We start from the raw sequence: 12179 nt of genomic DNA on the forward strand, positions 1-12179 counted from the left end.
AACTACCACCAGAATGACTGGCTTAGAACAAGGATTTTACTTTGCTATTTTATGGGTCAGCAATCTGAGAAAGGCTCTGCTGGAGTTTGTTCATGGAGCTTCTCATGTGGATACGCTTAGGTGTTGCATGGGGCTGTAGAATTCTGAAGGTTCAGTTAGGCTCAGGGTCAAATATGGCTCATTCACATGACTGGCATGCTGGCTGGCTGCCAGGGGCTCAGCTGAGAGTGCCAATCAAAATATCTACACATGACCTCTCCAGCACAGTAGCCACAGGGTAGTCAAACTTTTTACATAAGCCTGGCTTCCCACAGAAGGAGTGTCCCAAGAGAACCTGGCAGAAGGTGTTTTGCCTCCTACGACTTACTCTCAGGAATTATACAGTTTCATTTCCATCATATTCTTTTGGACAAAGTAGTCGCAGTCCCATCTAGATTCAAGGGATCCCCACATCCTGATGGGAGGTGTATCTAAGAATTTGTAGTCATCTTTAAAACCATAACAACATAAACCTGTGGGTCTATTTATGGACTCTTTTATTCCATCCTATTGGCCTATTTGTCTACCCTTACATCAATAATAATGTTTGATTATAATAATTTAAGGTAAATCTTGAAATCAAGTAGTCTAAGTTCTTTATCTTTCAAATTGTTTCGGCTATTCTAAGTCCTTGGCATTTCCATATAAATCAGCTTGTCAGTTTCTATTTTTTAAAAACTGCTTGGATTTCAATTGTCATTGTCTGAATCTATAGAACAATTTGGAAAGAAATGATTTCTTAACAATATTAAATCTTGCGATCCATAAATGGTATATTTCACCATGAATTTAGGTCTTTTATTCCTTTTTGCAATCTTTTTTGGTGTTTTGTATAGAGGTCTTACACTTCTTCCGTTAAATTTATTCCTATGTATTTTATATTTTTTGATGCTATTGACAATAGAATTGACCTTTAATTTCATTTTCCAATTATTTCTTGCTTGTATATAGAGATGCAATTGTCTTTGTATATTGATCTTGAATCCTACAACCTTTCTAAATTCACTTACTAGTTCTAATACATCCAGTACAATTTTGAAAAGAAGTTTTAAGAGTGAACTTCCTTCCCCTGTTCCAAAATTTAAAGATCAAATTTAAAATTTTTACTAATTATTTCATTCTTGTTTTTCTGCCTCAGTCTCACTCTTGCTTCTTCTGGGAACTCCAGTTACACATAAGTTAGACCGATTAATGTTGCCTCACAGATCTCTGAGACTGTTCCTTCTCTCAGGCTCTTTTCCTGTCATTCAATTTGGATAGTTTACTGATATTTTCTTCTAAAGTGTTCAATCTTCTGTTAAGCTAGTCCAGTGAATTTTTCATTTCCTTTTTTTTTTTCAGTTCTAATGCTTCATTTGCTTCTTGTTTTATAATTCCAATTTCTCTACTGAAATTATCCATCTGTTCATCACTAAGTATGACAATATTTTCCTTTAAGTTATTGAATATATTTATAATAGCTGTTCAAGTTCTTTCCTGCTAATTCTAATATCTCTGCCATCTCTGGGTCTGCTTCCATTGATCATTTTTTTTCTACAGGTATAAGGCACACTTTCCTACTTCCTTCTCTAAGGCCAGAGTAGCCCAACATCTGAGATGTGGCCTTTATGGGGTTTCAATTGAACACTTGAAGTTTCAGCAAGACCTCTCTACTTTGGTTGGTCAGAATTCTAATGCTCCCTTGAACTCTGTGATCTCAAAAATCTCAGGTCAGCTCACAGCTCCCTAAGTAGCTGCTTGCTGTCAAGCCTTGCCGTGTCTCTCCCTGTACATGCCGATTAGTATTTGGCCAACGATTCGAGGGGACCCCTAGGCAGATTTCTGAAGCTTATTTTCTGACCAGCTGCCTTCTTTCAGATATCCATTCCTACAAATCCAGCCTCAGCAGCCCCAAACTCCGGCTACTCCATTCAGTGAGACTGTCATACTTTGCTAGGGTTTCAAATTCCTGTGCCATGGTCTCAAAGTGCCTTCAGTCAAAAATCTGGGGTAATCATAGGGATCATGTGTTTTCCTTTTCTAGGGATTACAGTCCATTGCTGCCTGTCGTCCATCATCTGAAAACAGCTGTTCCATATATATTTGCCTAGCTTTATAGTTGTTTACGTTGTAGAGCTAGTCAAGTACCAATTACCATCATGGCTGGAAGGTCAATTGAAATTTTATTATCTAAGATTGCCTGGAAACATCAGTGGCTGGCTGAGATTTTATCCTAGTTACTGGAGTGAAATGTCCACAATGTTTGAGATAATGAGATAAAATTGTTTTCTACTTGCACCCTATAGTGTTCAACTAATTCAATATACCAGTTATGTTACCACTTCAAGTATATATATAAAATAAGAAATAGAGTATGTTTGTGGAGCACTGATACAGCACTTTAATTAGGGAATGGAGGAAATGGCAAGCCATGAAACATCGATTATAAAGGAGCAAATCTGGAATGGTTCAGGGTAGGGGAAGACCCGAGTTTGGACTCAGTCCCAACTCTATTCCTTATTAGCATTATTGAGCAAGTCATTTAACCTAAAGTTAAAAGTCAATGTTCCCTATAGCTGGATTGTAATACCGGCCCCTCCATTTAGTCATGAGTAGCAGATGTGAAAGTGTTTGCAAACTCTCCATAAGTGCTAGTTTTCATTGATAGAAACTTGATTTATGAGCTCTATGAGGTAGAAAAACAAAAGCTGTATCCTATAATGTTGATATGGATTCTATTCCCAAATCTGTCTTCTCTCAGCATATATAATAATACTAGCAGTCTCCCTTTGTTCAGAGCCTACTACATGCCTATAACTGTTTTGGAGATTTTAGCTTATTTATTTTTTCCAATAAACTTGAATGACAGGGATTAACATCTTGATTTTACAAATCAGGGTACTAAGACTAAGCAAAGTTAAGAAACTTGCTCAAGGTCAAATGGAAGTCAAGAAATCAAGCTCAGACTGTTGTGTCTCCAAAGCCTAAGTTTTTGCCATTACACCACTTTGACCATGGACAATCATGATTTCTCTAGGCCTCAGAACTCTCCTCCGTGAAATGAGGATTTTGAGCCACATGGTAAGTATTACTATCCCTTCTCATCTAAACATGCAAAATTGCAACATGATTTTCTAATCTTATTAAACCTGAGGCATAAAGAGGCCTAATCTAATTCTAAGTCCATATACATAGAAATGTTGAATTCTACAAGTATATTTGGTCTGATTTTCATACTCAGATTCTGATCTGCTATCAATAAAGACTGCAACCTGAACAAAGATTTTCTTATCTTATTCTAATCAATCACACAGGATTTGGTGCTCAACTTTTTTCTCCTCTATGCTGGTCATATACACAGTGCATTTCTAGCTGTCTCATCTGTCATTGCTTGTCACAGAGGAGATGTATCCTTGGTAAGTATATTTGAAGAAGAGTCCCCCAATTTATTCTGACATGCCCTCTGTCCACTGTTAATCTGAAAAATATCATTGTGCATTTGTTTGTGCATAGCTCAAGTCATATTGCAGACATATATTATTCTACCCTATGCTCATTAGTACTAAGTATCATTTTATCTCTTTGTTTTTATATCTATACACTTCATGTCAATAATGTTACTAGTTTGCAGAGCTGGCCTGAGAAGGGAGGAAAGGGCAAATATTCATCTCAATGTCTGCTTTGACAAGACTTGAAATGGGTGGGAGGAAGAACACACTTCTACCTCCCATGCAGAAATAAGAGAGGCCAGCCTTTGAGACAACAAGAGGTCATTCCACAAGCATCAGTGGACAGAGGGCACATTTAAACAAGCACATCAAAACACCCATCAAAGAGACATTTACCCCCCCTTGCTGACAATCACCAAAGTCAGTGACAGTTGGTTCTGTTGGATCTGCACTGTTCATGTGAAAGACATTGAAGAAAAAAAAGCATTGAGCAGTAAGGCCAGTGAAATTGAGTTCAGGGAGAGGATGGAGTTGTTTCCAAATATTTCTGCTATATGTAGGGAGATGAAAAAGCACTGTCTCCTCACAGAACACATTCCCATTCTCCTGGCATAATCTGGAGACCCAGTGGGGTCCTAACCAACCAGGTTCTTCTGGTCCAAACAGTCCCCGATATTCTCTACCTTTATTCTCCAAAGATGATGAGAAACTGACCAGCAGTGAGGCACTATCTTGGCTCTCACCTCCAAAGCAGTAATTTCTTTCTTTGAATATCAGCCACCCATGTCACTTATAAATCATCTGGTTGAAATGCAGGCTTTTAAGGTGCTCTGCCTCCTACAGAAATTCAGTCAATCTCTAGATCCAAGTTGACCTCCTTTTCAATCTCCCTCTTTTTCAATCTCTTGAATTTAAAATTAATGCAGCATCAGTGTTTACTGCATGATTAAAGATTCCAAACCCTGAAATGTAATAGTGTGTAAAATGTTAGCAGGGCAAAAGATCAAGGACGTGTATAAGACAATTTGACACAGGCACAGGCCAAGTCAAAAGGCCACGTCACAAAATACATTGCAACTAGCAAGGGCATGAAAGAACAGCAGGGCCATGCTTTATAAATACATTAGCAGTGTGGGCAAAGTATAGAAGCCTCAATTATTGTGGTGGGAAGGGAAATAGAACAAGAGACAGCAGCAAAATGATGGAGTTATTAAGCATTGTCACCATCATAAGGTATATATCAAATGCCTGGAAAGTATTAGTTTAACTTCAGTTTTGAAAAAAAAAAAAAAAAGACTCCAATGATCAGAAGCCTAGTTTTTACTATACTTGAAAGAAAAAGAAAAGTCAGCCTGATTAGAAAGTAATTTATCAACTGCTTACTGGACATTTCTAAATGTCTCAGTCACTGAAACTCTACATACACACACACAAAAAAATCATCACATTTCCGTCAAAAATTATTCTTCTCCTGGAATCTGGAACAAAATGGTGGTGCAGGAATATCCTGAGGCTACCTCCTCCCACAGACACACCAAGTTACAACTGCTTACAGAACAGCTATATTTGAGAGTGACTTGAAGACTAGCAGAAAGGATTTTCCATAACAAAAGATATAAAGAAGGAGTAACAACAAAAGGGGCATCTAGTCTGGACCCCCGCCCCCAGCAAGGTGACCCAAAAGTGGGAGGAAAATCACAACTGCAGAGTTCTCCTAAAGGAGCCAGGAATCTGATTCCCACATCGAGCTCCCCAGCCTGGGGGTGCTGCACAGGGAAGACGAGCCCAATGTCTGGCTTTGAAAACCCGAAGGGTTAAAATCCAATTAAAAAATGGGCAGAGGACCTGAATATACATCTTCCAAAGAAGACGTACAGATGACCAACAGACACATGAGAAGATGGTCCAATATCAATAAGCCTCAGGGAAATGCAAATCAAAAACACAATGAGACATCACCTCACACCTTTCAGATGGCCATCATCAAAAGACAACAAAAGTGTTGGTGAGGATGTAAAGAAAGGGGACCCCTTCTTGCACTGTTGGTGGGATAGTACATTGGTGCAGCCACTATGGAAAACAGTATAAAGTTTCCTCAAAAAATTAAAACTAGAACTATTATACAATCCAGAAATTCCATACCTGGGTAAATACCTGAAGAAAACAAAAATGCTAATTCAAAAAGATATATGAACCCATATGTTCATTGCAGCATTATTTGCAATAGCCAAGATATGGAAGCAGCCTAAGTGTCCAAGGATAGATTAATGGATAAAGAAGATGTGGTAAATATATGCAAAGGAATATTACTCAGTCTTTAAAAAGAATGAAAGCTTGCCAACAACATGGATGGATTTAGAAATTATTATGCTAAGTGAAATAAGTCAGACAGAGGAAGACAATTACAGTATGATTTCACTTATACGTGGAATCTAAAAACCAAAACAAACAAAACAGAAACAGGGTTAGAGATACAGAGAAAAAACTGGTGGCTGCCAGAGGAGAAGGGGGTGGGGAAATGAACAAAATAGGTGAAGGGGATTAAGAGGTACAAACTTTCGTTCATACAATAAATAAGTCATGGAGATGTAATGTACAGGATAGGGGATAGTGTCACCAATATTGTAATAGCAACTGTATGGTGACAGATGGTTTCTAACTTATTGTGGAGATCATTTGGTAATGTATAGAAATATCAAACCACTATGTTGTACACCTGAAACCAACATCATAGGTCAACTAAATGGCAATAAAAAAACTATGCCTCTTCCAAATATTTGCTGTCACTGCCAATGGCACTACCATTTATTTTCCCAAATCTTCAAGCCTTGAAACTTTTAGGTTATCTTTGACTCACCTCCCTCCCATCTTTAATGCTTATCGTCACCAACTTTTTTTATTGTTTTATTTCCTTCAAAGCATCTCTTTATCTATTCCTTTCCTTTTATCTATTCACTGCTTTCTTTTGATCTTTCAACTCACAATTTAATTCTTCCATTGTCTGTACTTGCCTCTCAGGGTCCACTCATTTTATACACCACATTTATTGTGGCCGTTCTTTTCCAAAACTACAAAAGTTCCCTCCTTTCTATCTCACCAATTCTTCACCCACCAGCATAGTTCAACACAAGATATGAAATCTTTTTTTTTTTTTTTTTTTTGCAGTACGTGGGCCTCTTACTGCTGTGGCCTCTCCCATTGCGGAGCACAGGCTCCAGACACGCAGGCTCAGAGGCCATGGCTCATGGGCCCAGCCGCTCCGCGGCATGTGGGATCTTCCCGGACCGGGGCACGAACCCGTGTCCCCTGCATCGGCTGGCGAACTCTCAACCACTGCGCCACCAGGGAAGCCCAAGTTATGAAATCTTATGTGACGTGATTTGCAACCTCTCAGAATTTACAATCCTCTTTCCCATCAAAGGCCTACTATTTTTTTCAAGGACCCAAGCAGACACAAATGCTGACTATGAGCTTTGCTTTGACCTAGACTCAGGGAGCCTGTGCTTTAGCTCCTGGTTCTGGCATCTAAGGTCTGATTATCATTAGGCGCTTGGACACCTTTGAGTTCTGGTATTGAAAGTAATAGGAGAGAACAGGCAGAACATCCAGTAGCAACACTGATACTTCAAGGAGAAGTGAGCTTGAGCCATTGGGCATGCTCTTCTTACAGAATAAATAACAGTGGCTTATGTAACCAAAAGTCCACGTTCTCAGTGGCTTAACTCAACAAAGGTTTATTTCTCTCTCATGCCACAGTCCAACGTAAGTCAGTGAGGCAGGGTGAAGAGTGGAGAGCGAGAAGCAGTGAATAATAGGGGGACCCAGGCTTCCAGACTCCTTTATTCTTAAAGTACATTTACTTTAAAGTGACTTCTGGGGCTTCCCTTGTGGCTCAGTGGTTAAGAATCTGCCTGCCAATGCAGGGGACATGCGTTTGAGCCCTGGTTCAGAAAGATCCCACACACCGCAGAGCAACTAAGCCCGTGCGCCACAACTACTGAGCCTGTGCTCTAGAGCCCGTGTGCCACAACTACTGAGCCCGCGTGCCACAACTACTGAAGCCCGAGCACCTAGAGCCCGTGCTCCACAACAAGAGATGCCACCACAATGAGAAGCCCGCGCACCACAACAAAGAGTAGCCCCCGCTCGCCACAACTAAAGAAAGCCCATGCACAGCAACAGAGACCCAATGCAGCCAAAAATAAACAAATAAATAAATTTATTTTTTAAAATTTTTTAGAAATAAAGTGATTTCTGAGGATACGGCAGTACAGAAAGAAGAGATGAGGGTCATGCATAGAGCTTTTTATGACTCAGGCAGGGAAGTGACAGGCTTCACTTTACCCATATTCCATTAGGCAGAACTTGGTCAAATGGCCCCAGAGTCACTGCTAAGGATCTGGGAAATGGAGTTCAGCTATGTGCCTGGAAAAGAGAGGAAAAACATAGATATTGAAGATGTGCAATTTCTACCCATCATCCAAGAGTCCATTCATTAAGGGCTGCCTAGAACCTAGATTTGCTGTCAAATCCATATTAACTTGTTCCCACTTAAATCAATAATTCCTGTCAGGGACCAATCCTTTGAACCATTTTTATTGATTTTATTTGATCACATGTGTTACATTAGTCCATCTTCTGGATTCTGCCACCCATTTGGTTTTAACTACTTTAGCTTTAGATCAATACAATGCAATGACCAGCAGGTTCTCATCCTGCCTCACACTGTAGAATACTAGACCCAGACACCGGTGGCTGATTCCCACTTCTCAAAAGGATAACAGTGATCTCAATTAGTCCAACATTTATACTATAATTACCCACATATAGAGTTTAATAGAACAAACTTCTCAATCCATGAGACCTGGGTTCAAATCCTGCAGGGCTCTGTTACTAACTATGTGACCTCACTGGGGTATTAACCTCCCTAAGCCTCAGTTTCCTTATCTGTAAAATGGAGATAATAACATCTACTTTCAGAGTTGTTGTGAGGACTAACTAAATGAAGTATTTGTTAGACACTTAGCACAAAATTGTCACATTGTGACAATGAGGAGGTCATCTGAACATTGTCAAATTGGTGACGAATTCTTAATAACATCAAGGAAAGAATCAGTAATATTATTTTAGACAGTAGCAAGAGGCTGATGGGGGAGATATATGGAAATTAGGTAACAATCTAGAAAGATTCTGTTACAAATCACATATCTGAATCTGCTCTGTTGAGAAGAAAAAAATAATTGCTTTCATGGAGCAAATAAATATATAGCACAATGTTAGGTACTATAGATACTGTGATGGCTCTGTAACATGTCAGTTTGGCTGGGCTGAATTACATTTTCTAGAATTCCATTTCTTGTGTCTTTCTGATTAGACCACAGGAAGATTCCAGGAGATGTAGAGAGCAGAGGGAAGCAGCTGCCTATTTGTAGCTCACACCCATTGTTGCTGATCTGCTGAGATACCCCAGGGGCATAGAGCAGTAGCTGGACTGCCTTTCCCTATCCTCCTGCAGCTTCTTTAACACCTGAGCCAGTGACTCCTGGGCCAGGTGCCTGTGTTTAGCTCCCTGATGAAGTGTCTTGGCTTCTGCAGGATACCTTTGTCAGCAAGGCCAGTGGCAAAAAAAAAAAAAAAAAAAGGATAGTTTTATTTAGTCCATCCCCATGGGGTTCCAGGTCATGTTTGTGGGTTCCAGCCAACTCTTGATCTCCCCACTCCACATCCGTCTTCCCCTCCTGACCAGATGCAAATACTATATATATATACATTATATCTATATAATATATATATGTAATTCTGTGCTTAAACCCTGACTGATACAGGTACCATGATTTTTTAAAAGTCAGACAAGTACATAGCAAGAGGTTATTTTAGATAGGGTAGTCAGGTAAGTCTCTTTGAGGAGGTACCATTTGATCAGAAACGTGAATGAGGTAGCAAATGAGTCCTGAGAATATCTAAAGGGAAATTATTCCAGCGGAGGGAATATCCAGGGCCCAGGGCCTTTGCACTTGCTAACTCTCTCCAGGCCCTGGGAAGAGTTAGATGAAATGGGAAATCTGCACAGGGGTTTGGACTATGTGGTATTGGTAGAAGTGATAAGAAGTGTGTAGATTCGATACATATTTTGAATGTGAAGCTGAGGGGAATTGTTGATGAAATGGATGTGAGTGTGAAGAAAAAGAAAAATCAGGAATGAGTCTTGATGTTTTCCATTGAGGAAACATATGCTAAGCCTAGGAGGCTCTAAAAATAGGGCATTCACTATCCTCAAGGATTAACAGTCTGTGCCTTCTGCACAGAAACATACTCGGCATCTCCTCCTTCTTCAAACACTCTTCCCAACTCATTTGAGTAACTGGGAGTCTCCCATCTTCACTCAGTTGTGTGCTCCACAGGAGCAGGGATTAGCCTTCTTCGTCTTTTTTTTTTGCCCCAGTCCATCTAGTGCAGTGATGTGTGGAGAATAGGGTTTATTTAAATTTCTTTGTGTTGACTCTTCTTGAAAAAGATTTGAAATATGCAATCAGTCATAAGCTTCCCTAATTCCTTCAAATCACATCACAATGTGGCTTTAAGGCTTCTTTATTACAAAGCCAGTATGTGGATTTGTTTGCATGTGCTGATTTTTTTTTTTTGGCAAATTTCAGTAATTTCATTATTTCAATAACATACCAGGAATCAAAGATTACAGAAAAGGAAATCCTTTTATTCCTGCCATTTACTTCACAAAAGAATTAGATGTCCTTTAACAAAGAACATTTATATATTAGACAGATTTTAAGCAACTAAATTCTAATCGAGCCAACCAAAGCCAGTTCAATATCTTACACATGCTGGATATTAATTAACACAGTTAATTAAAGCAATTTAAAATCTCTCCTTTCCTGATTCCATTAGCATTGGCTTTTTCAACTAATAAAGAACCTTTCTTAAGTATTATGAATTGCCATGGAAATCACAAACTGCAGGGGCATTTATGAAAGAGAAATAATTTATTCATTCATTACTAAAATTCACTGACCATAAATTTGTCACTGAAATAAAACTGTGGCATTTATGCCCAGATGCACTCATAAATAACTAAATAATTAAACCCATAGCCTCAGAACAAAAGCCACACAATGGGCACAATGAAACTCAAATAAGTATCTCACAGGACAAAAATAGAACAAAAATTATGCTAATCTGCATGTGATCCTGTCAGAGATTTTGCACCAGCAGTTTACAGAAATTCTACTTCACTTTCCATAACTTACTTCCTACTCACTGTCCCTTAAGAGTGATAAAGTATTTGGAGCACCCCAAGGCAGATATTATCCCTGTCAACACTGTATGGGTCGTGGCAATGAGGACTGCGGTCTTCCAGCTCCCAAAGCACATCTCCCAACTTCTCATTTTACCAGCGTGGCCTAAGCCTCCTCCACTGGGCATGAAGCCAGGGGAAAGGAAGAGGGAGAGAGGAGAACCAGCATGTACTGAGCATCTAGTATTCAGTAACAACTGCCCAACGCCTGTTCCAAATACATTCACCTATGTAGCCCCACGATAATTGTCTCCTCCATTTTCAAACAACAAAAGTGATAGTGAAGGTTTAATTAGATTGCCCTGGCCACCCAGGACAAGATGCTTTGTACCCAACGCTTTCTGACTCTGAAGCCTATATTTTGCCACCTGAACTGGCTATAAAGATAGCTCTTCATGTCTGTGATGTGTACCCATGCTCTGAGGCATCCTACACAGTCAGCCCTACTGAGGTCTGCAGCTCTGCATTGGGTCCACCCTGGATTGACCAGCCTGCTCCGATGACAGCAGCAACCTTTTGCATCAAGCTATGTTCCTCAGCAATTTCTTCTTGTCTTTGGAGAGCAAATAAATGTATTGAAAGCAGCCCAGAGACTTCTGACAAATCAGAAGCATGTTGACTAGAGGATACTACACACACATACTGTGTTCTTTAATGTTGTACAAAAATATGGGGAAAGGGCAACCCAAATCAGTGGAGGAGCCCTTGGATGATGAGTTAGATACGAGAAGAGTGAGTAAATCTCAAAGTAAATAGCAATTTCTGCCCCTTCCTACTCTACTAGTTTTTTACAAAAATAACTGGGCTTGGGTCCACAAAACTTCAATTTCTTATTCTTGCTTTCCCAGTTACTCGCTGAGTTACTTTGCCCAAGACTTTTACCTCACAGAGCCTCTGTTTCCTCTTTTGCAAAATGGTGTCTAGAGTCAACTTTGAACAGTTGCTAGAGGCTCAAAAGAGATTGTGCGTATCTGAAAAGAAGTCAACAGGGTAAATGTAGCCCACGTATATGTTTCATTTGAATAGCAGAGCAGTTTTCTTTAAATGTGACTTTGAACTTGAGGGTAATGCATCCCCCAGTTGGCCACAGTCCCCACCACACCCTACTGTCTTATACCAGGCAGCACCACACATTGACGCTATCTGCCTGGCCCCTGAGGCATTTAAGTTTGCATCTTATATGTTTATATGTCTTCTGTGAACTCTCAGGAATTATATGAATATTGTAAATATTATGTGTTTCTTTGAAGACAAGAAATCATACCTCAATACCTTCATGATGTGATAATATACAACAGAATGCCAGGCAGATATTGAACTCTAAATAGAAGCATCTGGAAATGAAATCATATTGGTGGTGTCTTGATAGAAGTTGTGGCATTCTTTATAGAGGATCCATCCTC

Source organism: Aethalodelphis obliquidens, unplaced genomic scaffold (genome assembly GCF_003676395.1).
Source record: "Aethalodelphis obliquidens isolate GAN/ISIS:26980383/991018 unplaced genomic scaffold, ASM367639v1 scaffold15, whole genome shotgun sequence".
In the NCBI taxonomy this organism is placed as follows: Eukaryota; Metazoa; Chordata; class Mammalia; order Artiodactyla; family Delphinidae; genus Aethalodelphis; species Aethalodelphis obliquidens.